The sequence below is a fragment of the Desmodus rotundus genome, chromosome 2 (assembly GCF_022682495.2).
Source record: "Desmodus rotundus isolate HL8 chromosome 2, HLdesRot8A.1, whole genome shotgun sequence".
In the NCBI taxonomy this organism is placed as follows: Eukaryota; Metazoa; Chordata; class Mammalia; order Chiroptera; family Phyllostomidae; genus Desmodus; species Desmodus rotundus.
In genome coordinates, this window is record NC_071388.1 from 150,847,435 (window position 1) to 150,869,700 (window position 22,266).

Sequence of the window (22,266 nt, forward strand, 5' to 3'; positions counted from 1 at the left end):
TGCATTTGAAGCAACCCAGATAAGCCCCTGCTAATATATTTGACTTCAGAAAACCTAATAGGTAAATGTGATTTTCACTGAAAAATAATAAATATTGTCACTGAGATACCAAGTTTTGGTTATTAGTTCCTTTGGAACATACCACTAGACAGAAATAAAAATGCATGGCTGTTTTTAGAAAAGCATGAAGTCAGTTTGACAGATAACTAATTCAGTTTCTAAGATTGGCTGTAATGAACAGAAGCAGGCTACCTAGATTCATGATCATGTTTATATTCTGGGGCAAATATACTTTCACCTGAAGCCCTTCATCACATTTAGAGAATCGGGAAAAGAAAATGGTGCAAGGAGGTGTTTAGTACAGTAACATGAAAACGTTGCAGAATTCTTACGTATCAAAGAGTACTTAAACTCTTAAGATTTATTCTACTTCATAAGGCACTGAGTAGACTAAAATAGTTCACTTTTTTAGAGTATTAGTTTATCTGAAAAAAAAAGTGGGAGTTAAACTTGAGTTGTTGACTGTACCCAGTAGAAAAGTTCATGAGATTGTGATTTTAAACCAAGTTTCAAGACCAAATGTCAAAACAAATAAGTTATCTAGCTACCCAGTAAATGTAAGTAGCTTTAATATATGGGTTTTAGAGCATTTAAAATTTTAGTAGTTTGGGCGCACAAGAGGCAATCACACATTGATGTTTCTCTCCCTCTCTTTCTACCTCCCTTCCCCTCCTTCTAAAAGTAAATAAATAAAATCTTAAAAAAATTTTAATAGTTCTACAAATGGCATGAAAAGGCATTTTTAAGGGAGTGGTGGTCATAATTTTATATTATGAATATCCCACATATGTGCAATAGCCCCACTTCAAAGTCAGTTTCACTAAGTAAATTCTCTTAGACTAGATTCTTCTACACACAGATAACACAGGATCAGATTTGCAGCCTGGCTCTCGGGAAATCCCATTACTGAGTCAAAGAGTGACTTCTGTGCTTTTGGTAGTTCTATCCATGTAGGTTTTAACTTAATTATAATAATAAACTATCTCGGGCAAATTCCAACTTTCAATTTTATTTTTATTGTTATACTTCATACATTTTTACCCCGCATATAGCAAGTTATCATTCCTATTTAAAAATAAAACTTGAGAATTTGAAGTATAGCGTGACTTTTAAATATAACCAAAAGAGTTCAGTTAAAATAGCTAAAGCTCTTTTTAGATGATACCTAAAGTGATTTAATTAGCTTTGAAAAAAATGATACAGAACCTAACCATTTATTTTTCACTCAGAGTAAATTTGTAATTCCTACTATATGGAGAAAGCAGGGCTTTCCTTTAAGCTATTATGAGAAGTTATAGGAATTATTCATAACTAAACAAAAAATCTGGAAAATCAACTGATTTCACTATTTATGAAACACTAACAATCCTCAGAATCTAAGATCTATATCTACAGCTATAGTCCTAGTGATATCTGACTTCCAAAATCCAACTAGGAATACGTAACATTAAAATAATCTATCAGTGGATGGGTGCAGACTTATAGAACTCCGATCTTGTTTTGCTTAGTATAGAAAAGTAGTGTGTGTATGATATTCTTGTTTGGAAAGAACTGATCATCTCTTTTGGTGTCATTAGGTAATGTACTTTTCTCAAAAATCAGGGACTACTCAGCACTTAGAAAGTAAAATCCAGAACTTTATTTTGGCTTTCAAAATCATCTAAGACGTGGACCCATTCTATCGTTCCAGTTCCTTATGTCATTAGATTCCTCTCTGCACACAGTGTACTCTGGCAAGACATGACTAAGAGTTTTAAGTTGCTGAGATCATCCCAAATTGTTAAATTCACAAATTTCTCATAAAAAGTGTATGTAGTTATTCAAAAAGAACAACCCCCCCCCCCCCACGTTTAAAGACAGGAATATTTGTCTGAGCTTGCTTTCTGTTTAGGTGACCTGCTTCTGATACCGACCTCCCACATGGGGCAATCTACTACCTGTTTTAGCAGAAGTAGAAGTTAGACTACAGAGAGCCCCTTGGAGCTTCCCCTGAGAAGTAAAAACTGTGGCTGGAACTCTTTCCAATGCACACATGCAAACACTGGAAAGGAAAGAATATTACCTGCAGAGGTAACAGGATGAACAATGATAGGTAGTCATGAAATAATGTGTTGTGTTTTGAGGAATTCTACGCTACTTCATGATGCCAATGGATAAAACGCAAGGAAAATCGTGGTGGAGGAGGGCAGTGAACAGGGACAGTGACAGGCTGTGGAAGACCTTATGTGACATGATAGGTGTCTCGGATTTTCTCCTTTAGGTGGGGGTTTCTCACGCTTGAATCAAGTACAAACTCCTTTTAAGGCTAAGATACTTGTTGCAGAACCACAGTGATGGGTTATATATTTTAATTGGTAGTATTAGGTAAGCATGCACAAAAATAAAACTAGGTTAAAACTTCTTATGCTTCTACCTCCTAATACAACTGCTGTGGATTGAATTCTGTCCCCACAAAACGTATGTTGAAGCCCTAATCTCCAGCACCTGTGAATGTGACCTTAGCTGGAAATAGGGTCTTCCTAGTTGCAATCAAGAAAAACGAAGTCACAGGGGATGGCCGTGGGTCTTGGTGAAAGAATTGGTGACCCCCCACACAGAGCACAATTGGGGCACAGACACACAAAGACATACAGGGGGAGTGCCATGTGACGATGGAGGTAGATGTATCTGTAAGCCGAGGACCACCAAGGACTGGTGGCAGCCTCCAGAACCCAGAAGGGAAGCATGGAAAAGATTCTCCCTCAGAGCCTCTAGAAGGAACCTTGATTTTGGACTCCCAGACCTCAGAATTGTGATATTTAGTTATGGCATCCCTAGAAACCTATATAGAAACAAATAAATTATAAAAATATTTGCAAAACTGTCATCAGTAATGTAATATTTGACATATCTGATTGAACTTTGTTATATGTGGTTTGATCTAATAGGTAAAACATTTTCCTCTATTCTAACCCTCAATGTCTTTTTGTAAAGGTATGTTATCAAAATATAATAGTAGTACAAACTTCAAAAATTATATTACTATTTTAGGACAATATAATCTAATTCTTAATTCAAATTTTATTCCTACTAGGTATTTAAGGCCAATTTATACAGTATTACTTGATACTGAAGTTTTTGTTTATGTGAAGTTCAATTTTGCTTTGGCGTGTTATTGAATTCCACATTACGTAATTACCTAATCAAATTATTTCTGGAACTACATTGAGGAAGTTAGTTCATTTGTTATATTCTAATATATCTATTCATACCAAACCATTGAATTTGGCATATGCAACAATGGAGCATGTTTTGGAAATGCATTTGTAGTAATTGGTATAGTACTAAAAGTTATGGCACAAATTCTTTTGATTTCTGTATGGCTATGCCATTTTTGCATAATCATTCAATTTTTTCATGAATTTTACCAGCCAAATGACCTCAAAAACTTTTATTTATACCGCATGCATCAGCATCATGAGATCTCATTGTAAACCCCCAAACAGTGCCAGGCACTGACGTCAGTCAGGGGGCAGTCCTTTGATACTAAGTGGTTATCTCATTGACTCGGAAGATCGTTATATTGTTTTAACTTTTCTCCAAGGTATAGGGATTTTTAAGATTTTCCAGGAGAACTCGTGGCTCTTCGAGAACGTTCTTTTCCATGCATATCAGTTTGAGAACTGTTAAAGATTACTAGACAGAGAAGGCAAGGGGTGAAATATAGTTTTAGATAAATGTATCTGGCAATGGAATGGAGGAGAAAGCAAACAGGGGTGGGCCAGAGGCTTAGAGATCAGTTAGGACTTTGGTACTGAGAAAGAAAAAGGCAAGAGAGGTAAGGAAAGCCGGTGCTAGAGATCACCTGGCGGAGAGGGAGAGGAGGAATACATTTGAGAAATAAATGCCTCTAGGGGTATAAGGAGAACTTCTCCATGTGGTCTCTTTAGTAGGTTAGTAATGTCTTGTGTAGGCATGTGGTACTCCCAAGAGAGAAGTGAAACATCCAGTCCTCTAAAAGTCAAGTTCTGGAACTAACACAGCATCATTTTTGCCATGTTTTATTGGCCAAAGCAGTCACAGGCCAGCCCAGATTCAGCGAAGTGGAAGAATAGCTTTTATCTCTCGACAGGGAGTGGTGTACATGGAAAAGGGAAGAAACCAACTGTGGCCACCTTAGATATCAGCTACCACAGGAATTGTTGACAATCACTGTTCTTAGGTATGATGATAGTATTATGGTTAGGTTTGTTTTTTTTTAAATAGTTCTTTCCTTTGGGGGGTTCATAGTTAAATATTTATGGGTGAAATTATATAGTGTTTAGGTTCTCTTCAATGTCATCCAAGGTGGGGGAAGTTAAAGGTGAGCATCTATTTGTATGCAGCAATATTAACTGTATGTTGATTTTATTGAAACTGGGTGATGGGTACATATTGCCCTCTCTATTTTCATAATTTGTTAAAAGTTTTCACAATAAGAAGTTAAAAATTCTAGAATGTCAGCCAGAAAGGTCTAAGATATTGGAGGAAGTAATTTCTTGATGAAAAACAAAGAACTAGGTCTGCAAACATCACAGAAGCTCCCATCGATCAAAACTGAGTTGGGTCTTTATTAGGCAAGTTTGGATTCTTGTTTATATAGCAGAATGTTTACTTTGCTCCCTACACGTCTAGTTCATGTGTGTTGACCTTCATTGAGCCACACAGACAACACACAATCCCAACTTACCCTATCCTGACACTGTTTGCCTTTAAATTTCCATCACATCGGGACACATCACATTACAAGAAGGCAATTGGACAGGCTAATTCTGCAGTTGCTCTGAGAATACTTGGCTACATTGTTCATCAAGTTAGATTAAAACACAGCCACTTTTCGGAGACTCATCAGGTTAGGCCTCTTAATGAAAGACTTTTTCTCTGTTAGCATTTCATATTCACACTTGAGGCTTTCATTCTAGTTTGATATAGGAAGTATGTTTTTGCATTTTTCCTCATAAAACTACCACTAATGCAATGTTTATGTTGTAATGTCATTGTTGTAAATATCTGCATGATATATTACTTTTAGAATTCATTTCTAAAAATTATTTCTCTTGAGGAATCAAAGCTTTCATCTCTCTTTTGTTTTAAAAATGACAATGAAAGAGTTATTTCATTAATTGTAGTTTCTTTTTGCTTTCTTGCAGAAAACTATATGAGTTTAGAATTTTAGTACAATTATTTATATTTCTCTTTACAGTGTTTTAATAGTTCTATTTCCATTGTAATGGCTACATGCATGTATATTTTATAGTGTCACCTCATACTTCCTTGGAAATAGGATAAATGCATCAGCCATCCTTTCCAAGTAAGTTAAAATTACTCATAAAAGATTTTGGAGACACTGTTAGAAATAAAATGATAGGTAAGTATTTGTCTTAAAAATGCGAATAGGTTTCTGAGGGGTCCATGATTAAACACAGGCTGCCGCACAGTCTAACTTTCCTTCAGAGAGCCAACTTCTCCCACACAGCTGAGAAACAACGTACTTTTCACAGATAAACCGTGATTAATTAAACTAGGACGAGGTTTTTCTTTTACGAGAGAAAGAGGGGGTTAAAACTTCAGAGTATAAAAAGGGGGACTCCATTTCAGTGTCTTTGGTTATATTTTGCTAGTTTGTTTGTTTTGTTGATTACGTTCCTGTTAAAGGTGAGATCATATAGTATTTGTCTTTCACCGCCTGGCTTATCTGGCAGAGAACCGTACAACAATAAAATTAGAGGGGAAAAAAAGGGGGGACTCCATGGTCCCCAGAAAAGACATTTCTATTCTCTCTTTCCTGAAACCACCAATTAAATGTATAGTTTAATACAGTCTAAAATATTGTTTTCTTTACCAAATACAGTGTTTCTTGTTGCCAGCACATTTCTATTTGTTTAACCTCTAACTGAATGCTCAGTGTTATATAAAACGAAAATCTCTATACGAAACCCTATTTATTCAATGAAGATCTGCTGTGAAAATTTTGTGCGAACACTGGGATTAATAACTACTCTTCTCTTCTGAAAAGTGCAGTAGGAAATGATTAAGTCTTCCAAGGGATTATACAGTCCTTTTGGCAGCTGTTAAAGCCACAGTGAGGTCTTGGTAGCCACTACTCATCTCTTACGCATCCTTCACTCGGCACTTGCAGTTAACGAATAGGCCAGCTGTGTTTTTAACTATTGGGGAGAGCAGTCAGTATAATAATGAATCAAATAGATCATGTAGCACCTGGAAAGATTTAAATTCCCCTGGCTTTTCTGCAGATGATTTGAGAAATACAGCAAAACCTGAGTATTTATTGAAACAGACAGCCCCACTGATGATTACCCAGGTGTTTAAATTAAAAGATGAAAAAGATTCACACCAGAAATCAAACGTGCCGCATAGGAAGTGTTTAAATAAATAAAATGCTAAAATTAGGTTGTAGAATCACTGCGGCATTCTGTTTTGAAATAATTGTCTAAGTCTTCAAGTATAGACATTTAGTCACGTGTCAGTGTGAGCACGCGTGTGTGTGCTGGGTGTTGAATGAGCCGGATGATTGTATGATTTTATCAATATCAGAGTGAACCTGCTTTGGCTAAATGTCAGGTTTAGTGTATTGTATGTGCTCTATAAGCTAATATTAAAATATTAGCTTCTTAACATATGTGCGACTCAGTATAAGAGAAATAGGTTAGATAACATTTTAAACATTTGTGGTATTCATAAATTACTCAAATGCGTACATATGAAGGAATTAAACTCACGCGCACACCCCTGGCCAGCTGGAGCGTGGCCTTGGTTGCAGTCCGACCCCATGCTGGCCGGGCTGGTGGCGCTCTCTGGCCTAAGGTTTGCTTCCCTGCATCTTTTCTCCTCTCCTTTCTCATGGAAACTGTACACATGCAGTTTTTCTCCACTTTTAAATCTTTGCTTTAAAATTGATCTGATGTAAGGAAAAAAATGGAATTTAAGAACAGGAGCAAAGTACACTAGTTCATAAGTAAGGCTTTCATACGGTTTTTCAAAACAAAGGTGACTGAGGAGCAGGCTCAGAGACGGGGAAAGGGAAATACAAGGTCTGGCTAGGACAACTTAAGGTAGATAGATGTGCCAGGAGCCACTAGAGGGCAGTGTCCAGCAGACAGAAAGCCTGGGATAGGTCTTTCCAGGATGTTGGAGCTTGAGTTCATCCTGCAGAGGCAGTGGATGAAGTTCTGCAAAGTGGATTCATTTGCCAAAAGAGTGTAAAGACAGAAGGAATTACTAAACTGGCAATAACGAAATTGTGGAAAGCAAGACAGTATACCTGGGATGTAGCATAGTACCTGAAATATATATAGTAAGCACTCAAAATAGTCGGTGAGTAAGCATGTTGGCAGCTTAAAGGGAAAGAGACAATGGAGACAGCAGGAAAGAAAATTCATCAGAGAAAGGATTATGATAGAGATAGCTGCTGGGCACCAAAATTTGTCACCCTCCCTTCCATGGAATAGAGCTGTTGCTAGGACGTGTCTGCCTAACCAAAAAGCTACATTTTCTAGTCCCATTTGCATCTCAATGTGGCCATGTGTCTGAAGAGTAGCACTTCTTGGCTGAAGCCTTCAAGAAGCAGGTGTCTTTCCCTGCTCTCTCTTTCTCCTTTACTGCATAAAGTCATATGCTTCCAAGTCTTCAAGTCTTTAAATCTTGTGGGATGTTGGAGCCTCCAGATGTTGGACACCTGGGCCACTAAAGTACCAAGTGGAGAAAAATCATTTCACAGTAATACCAGCTTCTGCTATTGCTTGAGCATGAAATATACTATTAGGATAAGCCATGGCAATATGGAAGTTTATTAGTTCCAGCAGTTAGCATTATCCTCATAGTTGGACCTTTGATAAGACAAAGACCTTAAAAAGGCAGGAGAGGAACATAAGTACACAGCTTATCTGATCTCTTTCCTTTCTCTCCCTTGAGGTTTAGTTTAATGAAATCACATAACCGGTGTTAACAGTGACAATGTATCAATATGTAAAAGACCCACAGACCCACATCTTCATTTAGCAAAATCACAGGACCCAGCTCACCTATCAGTTTAGTGACTTTTTCAAAGGTGGGATGGATAAGGGTAAAGAAACACAAAAGAACAAATATGTTCATGTTCACTTAGTCAGGCTTTTTGCTCAGGTGTCCCCAGAATCACTACCATCAAACCAAAGGGGAACAGGAGGGACGCTCCTTTGGGGGATGATGTGTTCTCTCCAATGCTTTCCTTATGCCAGTGCTGCCACCACTCGGACCTGGGAAAGGAGCTGAGCCTCCTTCCTCCATGTTGTTTGTCAGGCCGCTTTGGCCCCTGCTCTTTTATTCCTTGAAATATTGTGGGTGGGATGACACTGTGACTTCTGAGAGAGTGCCCGATCAGCTCATCAATGCTTTATCTTGGAGACAGAGGATGTTAATACCAAGTTTCTTTTATGTTAACTAGGTCCAGTATTAAATTCTGACATTTAATTCTTTCAACAGCTCTTTCAGGTAAGCATTATTATCTATATTTTTATTGATGAGGAAACTGACTCAGAGAGGGTAAGTAATTTATCTGAGGTCTCACAGACAACTGTACTATGATGAGCCATAAAAGTCTCAAACTTTATTGAATGCCTACTATTTACTGAAGGCTTGATGGGCATTATCCCATTTAAATGTCCTGTGATGATGTAAGTACTCGCTGTGGGTTGAAGTATATCTTCCCCAAAAGATAAGCTGTAGTTCTAAGCCCTAGTTCCTGTGAACATCAACTTATTTGGAAATAAGATCTTTGCAGAGGTAATCAAGCTGAAGTGAGGCAACACTGGATTGTGGCGAGCCCTATGCAGAGATGTGAAGAGACACAGAGACAGGCACACAGAAAGCACACCATGCGACAATGGAGGCAGGGACTGGAGTGATGTGTCTATGAGCCAAGGAGCACCAAGACTGCCAGCAACACAGATGCTAAGAGAAAGGGGGGAAACACATTTTCCTCTAGAGCCTTCAGAGAACATGCAGCTGCTAATTGCTTGATGTCAGACTTTTAGCCTCCAGAATAACAACAGAATAAACTTCTGCTGGGTCAAGCCACTCAGTTTGTGGTCATTGGTATGTCAGCCCAGGAAACTGAGACAATGCTATTGTTTATTCCAGATACAAAAACTGAAGTTAGGTTTCCCAAGGCTCTCTGGTTCTCCAGGGCCCCTGTTCTTGTCTATAGCAGCACGCCGGTATTCAATTGACTTCAGTATGGGGATAAAGCCTATGTTTTCTTACTATGCATACTCTTTTCAGAAGAAGAACTTATTTTACAAGGGTCTGTGTGAACATTTTCATGGCTATCAAAATGATTTTAATAAAATTCTAATCACCTAAGGCAAACTAGTGAGTAAAGAGAATGATGTAGAATCACTTCTTGCCAAAAGCCTAAATACTACTTATTAGGATGGACACATGTGTAGGACATAGGACAAGCAAAATAGACATGTTAGATGGCCATACTGAGCATCAAAAATACAAATAAAGTCAACTTCTACTAATTAGAAATGCATAATCTGTCAAATATTGCTGACTTTGGACTGAGATGGCCCTGTTCCATATCCCAGCTCCGCCATGACCATGGAAAAGATCTCCCTGAACATCATATTCCTTAGCTATCGACCTAATAGGCCCCAGTGTACTGTGTAAGATAAGACATATATGATATTTTACAGATAATTGCTGTCTCACCTTAAACACCCAGTAAGTGAATATTATTATTATAATTTTAGGCACATTTAACTTGAACAACTCAAAATTAAATTACAAATAATAATGAATATCAATCATAATTACTGACTGAATCAAATTCCCTGACACGACCCTTGAATTAGTCAATTATGCAAAGAAGAGAGAGCAGAAGACAGACAGGTAAGGCTCTTGGTTTTGCTGGTGACAAAAAAGTTTTCCTCTGATTATGAACATCTCAGTTATGATATGTTGGCTTGTGGATCATTGGTAAAGTGGTGAGTTAGGGAATCATTCATTTCTTAAAAACTCTCAAGCACTTTGAAAAGAACCACTCGAAGCAAACATTAAGATATTTCCTCATAAAAGCATGTGTCCCAAAACTAGGGGAATTTAGTTAATCTGGTTGGAATGGGTGTCATAAAATATAACTGCACATCTGATGGGTGGTTGGAGGAAATTACTTCTGAGAATCTCCTGAGAATGCATGAATTTCTCTATGTGTCTACAAGTAATGAAATAGCATTTCTTTAAAATGAATTCAGTAAGCATTTATGGAGTCCCTGTTCATTAAAAAATAAGATACTTTCCAAGAACCCTGTAGAAATTATACATGTACAAAAATGGCCTGGCATAAATAATGCCTTTTTTATTACAAAACTTTTTATTACAAAATCATAAGCATGTAATTCTGTTACATACTAATATCATACTCAAGCACACTGTGTGACATTTCAGGTGAAATGTTGAAATTGCTGTCCATGCGAGACATTCACATATCCTACCAACCACACTCAGGCAGGCGCTACTTCTGCCAGACCCTGTATATATATATATATATAATAAAATCAGTCGATGTGATGGGAGATTCTGAAATTGTTATTTTTCTTATCTAACACTAATTGTTTGCTCAACTACAATGTGTGATTTTACAATGTGTACATTGTCTGCAGGTCAAGGATTGTTGTATTTTAAGGCCAGAAATTGGGAACACTCTCCATGAAAATTCCAGCGTGAGGGGAAATGTGAATGCGTGTGTGTGTGAGCAAACACAGACTTATGTACCACAGTGCATTATCCTGGGATATATGGGTGGGCTTTTATTAAGTCCTTGAAATTATCTAAGGGAATTTAAGATGTGTGGTGTGTTTATTTCTCAGGGAATATGTGTTAATGTCCCTTATGATTCTCAGTCACTTAAGACCCACAAGTAGGTAAAATGTTGACTTAGGGCCTAAACTTCCATGGTTCTCTGAATCCCTTAGGACCAAAAACACATTTATAATTAGAGAGAGAGGTGGAGGGGAGGCAAAACAGTACGAATAAGAGATGTTTAGAGAGAACACGAAGCATGCAGTAATGGGGGTGGCACTAACTGGGAAGATGCTCAAAGTTACAGCAAAGTCAAGGATGGCACCTTGACTGACTAAAGCACAGGCGAACTGTTTCTCCGTTATTGATAGAATTTTTCTTTCCGATATTTATGTGGTGAATGGTCCGCTAATACTCAGGCCTGTACTTCACTTTTAAATAACGTGGCTTCAAGGACAGTTTCTCCTTTCTGTTAAATTTCCAGAGAGAAATGTCTTCCTGTTGAGGATTGAGTACATTTGGTCACTTAAGTAGCATTAGCAAGTGTGTGACATTCCTACCAAATTTGAAGTTGATGAGTCTTACTTGGTTTGGCCAAGTCTTATGATTAAGGATCAGTTAATAGTCTATAAAGTCTGATCCTAATTGCAGGAATCCATTTAAGTAATTTAGTAAAAAGTCCTTGGAAGGCCATCATTTGTCCCTGGGACTTGTTCTTTTTGGCTATCTGACAAGTTTCATTAGGGATCCAGAAGAGCAATGAATAGAGAAATACCAGAATTCTACAGGTCAACTTCTTATACCACTATAAGAAGTAAAACAAGATGTCTTCTATAGACTTAGGTGTTAAATCATCTATTTTTCCTTATTTTCCTCCTTCCCTCCCTTCCTTCCTCCATTCTTTCTTCCTTTCCTCCCGAAATGAAAAGGTGTAATAGATGTTAAACTTCTGCAAGGAGAAATGATAAATTAGGTTATAGGACTGTTTACTAGATTCTGAACTGCCTGATGACCTTAACCATGTTTGCTCTGTTTTTGAACCTAACACTACCCTATGTTCACTGCTGCCCACACAGTAAGTACTCAATACATAGTTTCCACTGGATAACTAACCTGTCACCCAAGTGGTCAAAATACATAAGAATAAGGAGGTTGATTATGTGACAAATTATATTCTGTTTGTTTGTTTCTTTCTTCTTTTTTTTTTTAAATTCAGAAGGTCCTTTGAAAAATGCCTTGCTAAGTAAAACTCAGAAATAACCTTTAAGTATGGCACCGGCAACCTGATTACTAAAAATCTAAATGCCTCTCCCATGTTCAAATAATATCAAAAATCAAAACAAACAGCAGCAACAAGAAAAAAAATAAAAAGAGCACTCCACATTCAAAGAATTACTGAATAAACCTGCACACATTGATTTTAATTACGATATATTATCCGGGTTTTTTTTTCAAAGGAGGAAACAAACCAAATGTTCTACTATAAGCCATAGTGAATCTAGCCATTAAATTTGACACTGATTCCATCTGAGTCAGAAAGGGCGACACCTGAACAATGGCAAGAAGTGTCACGGAAATAACTTTCTTTGACAATGCACCTTCCATCACAGCCTCTCTTTTCAGTCATGTAGAAGAATCTCAAGTAGTTCATTCAAGAAAATTGCCTTTGATCCTTTTAGAAACTTTAAAGCAATGGACATAAGAAACATCCCAAATCAATGAAAATAAATAAATATGGCATTCTCACTTATTTAGAAGACTTGATGTAGAAGCATAATTTTGTGCCAGAGATTCATTAGCTTCCATTTTTGTTCATTCCTGTACAAGGATAACTTTCTAGGAGGTAATTGTCCTCGATTCTAAATTATCCTGAATTCCATTTTGGCTATTATATTTTTTATCTCATTAGAAATTTTTTACTTTGACAGTTTTTTGAAAAAAAAACTCCTAATTTTTTGGACTTTTATTCATGTTCTCTGGTGGGAAGCAGGAATCTGACAACACTTACCTGAAACAGAAAAGCATTGTGCAAGTGATACAGAACAAACGAAAATCAAGCCCGATGATGCCTCCCGATGGTCGCCCCCAGCCAAAGAAATGTGTGATACGATTATGTCCACACTTCAGTTCTCTTTCTTTCTTTCTTTCTTTTTTTGCAGCTTTTACATCTTATTGATAGATAAAATATGCCAGTTTTTTCAAATACAGCTAAAAACTGTTATATTTACTTTCTGGTCAGAGACAAATATAAATAGCAAAAGACATGTATTATTTCCTTTCAGACCTTTTATCTTTTATCCAATTTTATGTGATAAACAGGAGCCCTGTCCTTTAACATAATGCATTTCATAAATAACCCTTCTTACTCTTTTTGCCTTATTGATACATTGTAAGCCTTTCATATACAGAATATAAGAAATCTGTCTGATACTGGCATCTGAATCAGTGGTCCCCCAACTCTTGGATTTCATAGTTGGGTAAACTAAAAAGAAATAGGGGTATTTCACGGCATTGTCCATGTTTTTATTTAATCAATTAGGAATGTTAGGAAAAGCAGCTTTCAAAAAAGGATGTTAATATAAAAAGTCAGAAAGGACAAACTCTTAAAGTAAAAAACAGTTATTTTATAAAAGTCCAACTTTATGAAATCTTATTATACTGTTTCATCTTTCTCACTTTGTGGAAGACAGTTCAAACTGTGTCACCAAGTGCTGCTCTGTACACCGGGGTTTGGAAATATTGTCATATCAATATTCCACTAAATATTGACAAACTTTAGAACTGACTATCTCAGTTCTAAAATGCATGGGTTGAGTTCAGCTACTCTAAGATCCCTTTTATCCCTAATATACTTAAGGTTTCTGATTGTTACTGTACTTTTTAGACTGTAAATTAATCTACTAGTCAAAGGTGGTTACTGTGTTGGTGATACTAAAACCAAGCTCTATTGAGAGAAAGTTTCCAATATATAAATTTAATTTTTAAAGCATAAGGATGTATCTTATCTACGTATTTGATAGGCAGTTGCCATGGTAGTGCAGGATTTGACAGTGGCAGACCACTGAGTATTGACATTTCTGTCCATGTTTGTTTTTTATTTAATCCAACTGGAAGAGGGTGAAAGCTGCCTCAGATCAATCATTTTGGTCACAGGGATATTATTCTGTGCAGGAACAGTTCTGTGAGTCCTGCTGGGTGATAACACGTATTATATTCTTGTTAAGAGTATAGGTAGGACCTGACCATAGTAAACTGTGTGTATGGATATTATACATTTATCAAAATTTCCCTACGTATCAGTTAAATGTGCATCAGCCCATGCAGTCAAGGATCTCTTTATCCCATTTGTACCCATTTCTATATGCATTTTTAAGTAGCTATGCATCTAGAGGAGGCACCTATTTTTCAAGATGATGGACTGTCCACCATTTACCTATTTTTCAAATCTATCTTTAAGAGTTTCTTTTTATAGTTCAGGTAGTTACATAGTTCAGGTTTTCTCTGAACTATACCTCTGTAGGTAATCAGAATTAACACAGCCTTGCATGAAACTCAAACTTAACATCTCATTAGCGTGCTGTCTTCTCTCTCTTTGTTTAATCTTGTGCATCTTCATCCTTAAGTTCAATGGTTAGAGGCTAAGCTTATAACTGTGATGCAAAAGTGTATAAATAAAACATGTGTGCACACACACAAAAACACACATATATAAATGTTAAAGGTTGGCTAGAGTCTATAAATAGCAAGAGAGAGACACTGCATGTAAAATGTGCTAGGGAACTCCTGCCTGCCAATGTTGTGTAATGAACGAAACTCGGAAGATCCCGAAAACACGTTTCCGTAGTTCACTATCCCATGTTGTAGATCAGAACTGATTGATTCTCTAGTAAAGCAAGTGGCAGTCCAGGCTGCCACATTGAGTAGTGTCACTTTACTGGTAACTAGTTTGGGTTCCTCCTTTAATTGGAGGCTTTAAGTGATTCTCATTCATGTAAAATACTCAAAATCATTTAATGAACAGTAAATTTTGAAACAAAATAACTAGGCACTAACATTATAAATAAGTTGTTGTGAGGAGAGGTGATTCTAATGTATTAAAGGTCCATCAGAATAATAGAGAATGATTTTAAGGTGAGAAATAATCACGCACAGATGATGACATGCATTATTTTATCAATGTCTGCCCTTGAAGGAAAGAGGTGGATTATCATGAGCAGCATGACATTTCCAAATAATTCTGTTTGACTTTAGGATGGGCTTTCGATCTTTCCTATGACAGTGAAAGGCTTCGTTTTGGGAATTCACAAGATATTAAAACAAAAAATAAACATACAGCCTAAAGCAGCCCACACTGACTGAGGGCTGGAAAACTATGTAAATTCCCTGTCTTTAGGGGAGAGCTTCGTCAGCAGAAGTTATGTCACAGAGAAGCTGGAAGTAATTGTTTCACCAAAGGTTGTGAACTTATTATGTCAACTGAAATCTAAATGTAATCCACCACGGTCGATCGGCTGGTGAACCTGTACATTTATATGTGTGCCAGGAGCCTATTCTGCCTGTTGCTTAGGTGTTTTGATGCTCACCTCCTCTGTCCTCCCCCTCTTGGTGTAACCCCCTGGCACTGGGGCTCGTCAGTGGCTCTACTTCAGCGTGTTTGGTTATAAATCTTGGCAACTGTTTATGTTAACTGGAGGAGTCTGCTTACTGGCTACCTGATACACTCCAACTTTAAATTAGAGAAGAAAATTCAGTGGCAATTTCGAACCATTAAAATAATTGGGAGCTCAAAATATTAATAAAAATACCAAGACAACTTAACCTTATGCCTTTATAGTAAGGAATATAAAGCTATTAAACCAACACAACTGAAATTTGTATACTATCTAGTTTGCAGGTAGCTATTCCAAATTATGCAAGACTATCAACAAAATATCTTGGCAGAAGAATTTAATTTACCTGTCTTATTACATATCTTGGACAGGAGAGACTTCTTTACTATAATGTACTTGAAAAGTTAAGGTGGAATGTGATGGCTAAATACTGTTATGCTATTTTATTTTATATTGAAAAATCAAGTCTAATGGACTCATATGAGGTAACATATGAGAGCAAAAGTATACTTTAATGTAATTGCTAAAATTGCAGGCAAGATAGATTGAACAATGACTATATTTGATACAGTAACAATAGTGCTGCCTGCGGTGGTCTCTATACTCAGTTGCACTTGAACTGACCTGGAGAATGAATATGCAAACTAATAATTTACACATTGCATACCAAGGGCCAGGCAAGGAGGATCCACCAAGTACTATGTGGCATCTAAGGATGCCTAACAAAGGTGCTGTTTGAGTAAATGTTAATGGTTAACTGGATTTTTTTTTTCAGTTGGAAATGAGATGCTTTTCAGGAAAAATCCACAACATTAGTAGAGTGTGCAGACAGGCTCAATCAAGATCGTCAGTGGGAGAAGGTCTTCAGCGTTTTTATGTAAATGAACGACTTAGGAAGCTTGTCAAAAGGCTGATTTCTGCTCTCAGCCCTCTGTGTCAGGAGGAGCCACAGGCATCTGCATTTTAACAAGCACCTACAGGGAACCCAAAGCAGTTAGTCTGGTGTGTATATATTTGTGTGTCTGTGGACATGTGTATTTGTGTGTGCAGGTATGCTTGTGTATGTGGTCAGTATGCATATGTTTGTGTATGTATGTTTTTACAAGCTGACAAAGGAAGAAGGATGTGTGGAGACAGGGTGGGTGAAGAGGCCTGTGGGGAGCAGGTTGTACAGACTCTTGAATGCCTGGCTGAGAAGTTTGGCTTGTGAGCCTACAGTTATGAAGTTGTGGACTCCGAAATCCCCAATAACGGAAGTCAGTGAAAGAAATATTGACTTTTATCGAAATGGTATCTTAAGAACTGCAAGTGAGGAAAAGCATGTTCTTTGATGTAAACAACTTTTGTTTGGGTGGCAGTTTTGTCGAAGACATACTTGAAATAATCTTGTGGCACCAGGACCTGGGGGTGAGGGGACATTCAGTGGGGGTGAGAAGTAGTATCAAGAAATGGAGAAGGAAAGAGGCTGCATCAGAAATATCCCCAATACTTCATTCATTAAATCATTCACCCACATGTATTAGGGACCTACTCTGTGCCAGGCATTCTTTCTCTTGAGGAGCTCACATTTTAATAGGGCCATAGAGCCCTGAGCAATGACGCAGTGTGATAAGTATAATAGAGTTGAGCATGTGAACTGAGGGAGTATAAGAAGGGCCAGCTGACCCAGAATTGCGTGCGTGTGTGTGTGTGTGTGTGTGTGTGTGAGAGATTTTTCTGGAGGAAAACTGAACTTTCTGAATTGAATATTTAAGCATAAATGTTAGTTCTTAAAATAAAGGAGAATGGAGAAAGACTGTTCATTCAAAGGAAACAGTCTTGTAAGAGGTCAAAATTGCACTGTAGGTTGGTATGGTTGCACTGTGTGCTGGGGAATGGCTCCAGATAAACTGGGGAAGTTTAAAATAACAACCTCCCCTTATGGAGGTCTCACCATGCGTTAGACAGTGTGCCAAGAGTACACAAGGGATTACCTTATTTAATTACCATAATTATCCTATAAAGTAGGTATTATTATTGTTTCACGTTCCAATGAAGAAATTAAAGTTTTGTGAAGTTAATAAGCTTGTCCAAAGGCATAAAACGAATAAATTATGGAGCCAGGATTAGAACCCAGGCAGCCTGTCTTTAGAGCCAGGACCTCAACGATGATTTAATATTGCCTTTATGCTCTATATATAAAGGGCCTATGTTATATTAAGAAGTTGAGATATTCTCCTGAAGACAATTGGCAGTGGTTAAACAGAATAATCAGATTTTCAGTTTTTAAAGACCACTTTGCCACAGTAAGGGTTGTTTGATTGGAGGAGACAAAATCAGACTCTGAGGCTAATCAGAGGTGGTTGTTATAATTTCATAGACTGTGCTGAGGCTTGAATAAAGATAGTCCCTCCATGTGGTAGGCAGCCTGTCTGATGGCACTGATGATTTCTGCTCCTATGTAATCCCTTCCCCTTGAGTGTAGACTGGGTTTATTGACTTGCTTCTAATGGATAGAGAATGGCAGATACGATGGAAAGTCACCCTCAATATCAGGTTATAAAAAGGCTGTGGTTTTAGTCTCTCATGTACCCTCTGTCTCTCTCTTGGACTGCTGCTCTGGAGGAAGCCAGCTGCCATGGTGTGAGGCAGCCCCATGCAGAGGCCCATGTGAATGATCTCAGAAGAGGACCTTTTGAAGCCAGCCACCAGCCTCTTGAGTGAGCTTGGAAGCTAATCCCTCCCTAGTCTAGTCTTGAGACGACTGCAAGCCTTGAGAAAGACCTTGAGCTGGAACCACCTAGCTAAGCTTCTCCTTGATTCCTGACCCACAGAAACTGTAAAATAATAAATGCTTGTTGTCTGCAGTCACAACGATTTGGAGTAATTTGTTACTCAGCAACAGAAAACTAATATGTCAAGAACTGTCACCCTAATCATTATACATGCCACAAGCCCCTGGAGACACTTGGTGTACATGCGGCAGGGTGACACTGTTTAATGATGCCATTTGTGTACATAATTCCATGTAGGAGGCTTTTTCCAGGAGAATATTACTACTCCTAATTGACAGGAAAGCCCTGATGAATTCAAATTGCCTTGCAATAATTTGTTATTGTTTCCTTTTCTCACAAAGTGTATTTTTGGTAATTTTAGTATATTTTGGGAGATCCTATAGTGAACCTTCTTCCCAGTGAATATGGCATAAGGCCAGATAATGGGACTTGCATTCCTGGCCTCCACCCAAACGGCCCCTCACTCTGGACTAAGCCAGCTCTGTATCCCATGTCTGGGTGTATAGAAGAAAGCATGTTTACACTATAGTTGCTGTTGTAACACATACAGTACAGTACAGCCAAGTAGGGGACTGGTGAGATACACAGAAATGTTTTTTGACACAGATGAGATTATGATGCACCCCTATAGCTGAATTTTACAACTATATGGGATATTTACAACCTTTAAATAACTGCCTTTCATTATGTATTCTTCCCAACTAGTTGACAAAGGAGAGGGCACACTTAAAATGGAGTCCTTGAAGGCCTGACCCACCCCTGATGTGCACTTGCTCAGCCTCGTGAGTCATGGGCTGTGTGCATACAGTTGGCTCCGATGAGCTGGCACCCCTGAAACGGCAGCAGCTGCACTAAACAATTACCAGGCTCTGACTGAGAAAATTTCCACAGGGGACAAAGAGCCAGCTGGGCATCGCCGGTGCTTGTCTGGTGAACGTTTGTTAGGTTGCGCGATCACTGAAATTCCCAGGGCAGCATTCACTGGGTGAGAGAATTCAGCCTAGAATACATTAACCCAGAAAACTGCAATTGGAGCAGACTCTTTTGGACGGGCACCCCATGCCTTCAGCAAGCAAATTGGCAAGCCTTGTCCGGAACACTTAGAACTTGGATGAAGCCCCTGGAGCTTGGCATCTCATTAAAGGAGTTTGGTGTCCATTAATGAAATTCAATCTATCAATCGTTAGCTTTCTCAATGTAACCTGCTGGAATAATGTAAACTTTCTGGTCGGAATTACACTGGGATTTTATACACAAACCAAACTTCTAGTGGTAATCTTCAAGGATATGTTTATTACATTACCAGACACTATACCTAAGTATTAAAATTTGCCCGAATGGCTCTCAGATAAGAGCACCTCAGAGTACGTTAATACATTCAGTAATTCAGAAAAACTCATTATCTTGAAACTATCATTTACCTTGTTATGAAGACAGATGCTGAAACTAGATGATTTTTATAGCAGCTTTTTTTATCTTTAATGTAATATATATTTAAAATGAAGGTTATGAATCTTAAACTAATGAAGGGTTTTCTTACCACTTCATTTTAAATTACTTCCATTTTGCTAAGCTATCTATCATTAGCTCTGTGTTTTTAAGACTGTAGATTTATTAGTGTATTTTATTAATGCATTTTAAAACATCTTTAAGTAATCTTGAGATATAAAATGAAATAGAGGTTAACATTTCGTACTATCTGCAGTGAATGGCAGATAACACCATGCGTTGCTTTCTTCTGACTTGAGGACAGAATATTTTCCCAGAGACTACTTGCAAACGTGAAGCTTCAAAACATAAGATCCTGTTGTGACCTCTCAAAGAAACATAGCTCCTCGGATGTTAAAAGTGATTATGCATATGATTAAGTCCCATGTTTCCAATACAAGCTTTTATTGCAGCAATAAAAATGAGCATTGGTCAGGAGCAGAAGACATGCCTCCCCCCATCCCCCGCCCCCGCCAGCATCCTTTATGTTTCATTTGCCTGGGAGACAGGAAATAGGACATCTAAGGTTTAGGAGACCCACATAAAACTTGTCATTGACAGCACCTATTAAAACTATTTTTAAAGGTAAATTTTCTAACTGCAATGAAAAGGAAAAGAAGAGAGAAAAAAAGTGTAAAATTCTTGCCTGGGCCCTGGTAACAGTTTTAAAGGCAGAATCTTGAAAGTTTAAGGGCTCATGATCATTCCTGACATTTTGCAGATTTTCCTGCTGACATTTCTTGGGGCTGGGAGCTCTCACCACCTACTCTGGACTCACACAGCAGGAGACTAAGGCCCTGCAGGCACCACACGTGTTCAGGGCTTAACATGCCTTTGAAGAGTAAAGGCTCAGGGTGAGCAAGAGGCAAAGGCACGGTCTGTAGGGTACAAAGGTACCTGGCAGCCCCTCCAGCCACACTTGCATTCCTTTGGCTCTGTTTGCGTTTTTAGTTCTATCTTCCTTGGCAAGCAGACTTGAGCAAAAAAGTCAACAGGTCTTCCCTGTAAGCTTTTAAGAAGGAAAAATTTAAATGGAGGAAATTTTAATTTTTTTTTTTTGGCAGTTGGCAGGCCCTGAAAAAACAGTCTGTCATTTCTGTCTTCACAGGGAATAATACTGCTGAACATATGAAGCAAATATATTATAAACTCTACAGCAAAATATTTTGTTCTAATGTATCCTTATTTTCAGTCTTTTTATTTAACTAGATGAAATATTGTTTAGCTCTTAAAAGCCAAATACCACAATAGATTTAGGAGGGGGCTTGGTAGAAATCTGGCTTTGAAATCAACAGAAAATCATAGCAGACTAGGTATATTAAAATTTAGCTTTCAGTTAAACGTATTAAATTAGCCCTTCTTAAGAGTCATAGCTGCACTGGAATGTAGTTATGTTCTGGGGCCTGGAGGCCTCCCTATAAAGCAAGTTCCAGCAGGTATACTCTGCTTAAGATAAGAGAAGCATGCAGCTGGTCAGGCATGAAATGGATAGCTCTGTTCTTTTCATTTTGCTCTTAAGATAACGTCAATAACTCACAATCCCAGGATGTCTTACAAATCTCTCTTTCTGTTCTTGACTATCTGGGCATAGTCACATAGCCCTGGACACGATGCCACCAGGAGATAAATAAATCAGAATGTGGAAGCTTGCATAGGAACTGACCAATCAACACAAACCCCAACCCTTACTCATGATTACTCAAGCTTTTTGCTGTATGAAACCTCTTGTCTGTAAACCATCGAGGAATCCAGGCTTTGGAGCACAAGTTTCCCATTCTGAGTGGGGCTGTTCATAATAAAATAGCCAAGCTTTCCCCGTTGCAAAGCCCAGTGTCAGTTCTCATTGACTCACTGGCACACAGGTGGGCACGGATTATCTTCTGACTCGCATGTTTCAACTCCACCTTGCCTCCTCAAATACAGGCCTACTCTTCCTAGGAAAAGTAGATACCCGTCCACCCATCCATCCATCTGATATTTATCGAGCACCGACAATGTATCAGACACTAGAAAATCAACCAGGAACCAAAAAAAGATACTACCCCTGTCTCTGAGCTTACATATAAGAGGAAGAAGGCAGGCATAACACAAACAACTACACAAATAAAGATTTGATTACAATTGTGATATTTGTAATAAATAATAAAAGCACGGCACTATGAAAATGTAAAATTGGGTGAATTTAATTTAGTCTGGTGGGGGGGTGAAGATGATTAATGAAGGCTTGAGGAAATGATATTTAAGCTGAAGTGGATTAGGTAGCTGGTGGCACATAGAGGTGAGACTAGAGACAGGTAGGGCTCACACATCTGGAATGAATGCCTTGAGGCTCCCAGTATCTCCCTAGACCTAGGAATCTATGCTCCTCTTGTAAGAAGCTATCTTCATCTCCCATTGATACCCCACATCTTCCCACTTAGTTGTGCTTTACAGCTTTGAGAGTTTCAGTGGTATTTTTCAGGTGGATTGTAGTATTATATAGATTATATATCTGCAATATTATAATACTATGT

General features: G+C 38.1%; 1 protein-coding gene across 4 annotated transcripts in view; it reads right to left on the reverse strand.

Moving 5' to 3' along the window:
* Nucleotides 1-22,266, reverse strand: part of KCNH7 (potassium voltage-gated channel subfamily H member 7) — a 488,226-nt gene that overhangs the window by 98,562 nt on the left and 367,398 nt on the right. The gene's annotated exons all lie outside the window — the stretch shown is intronic.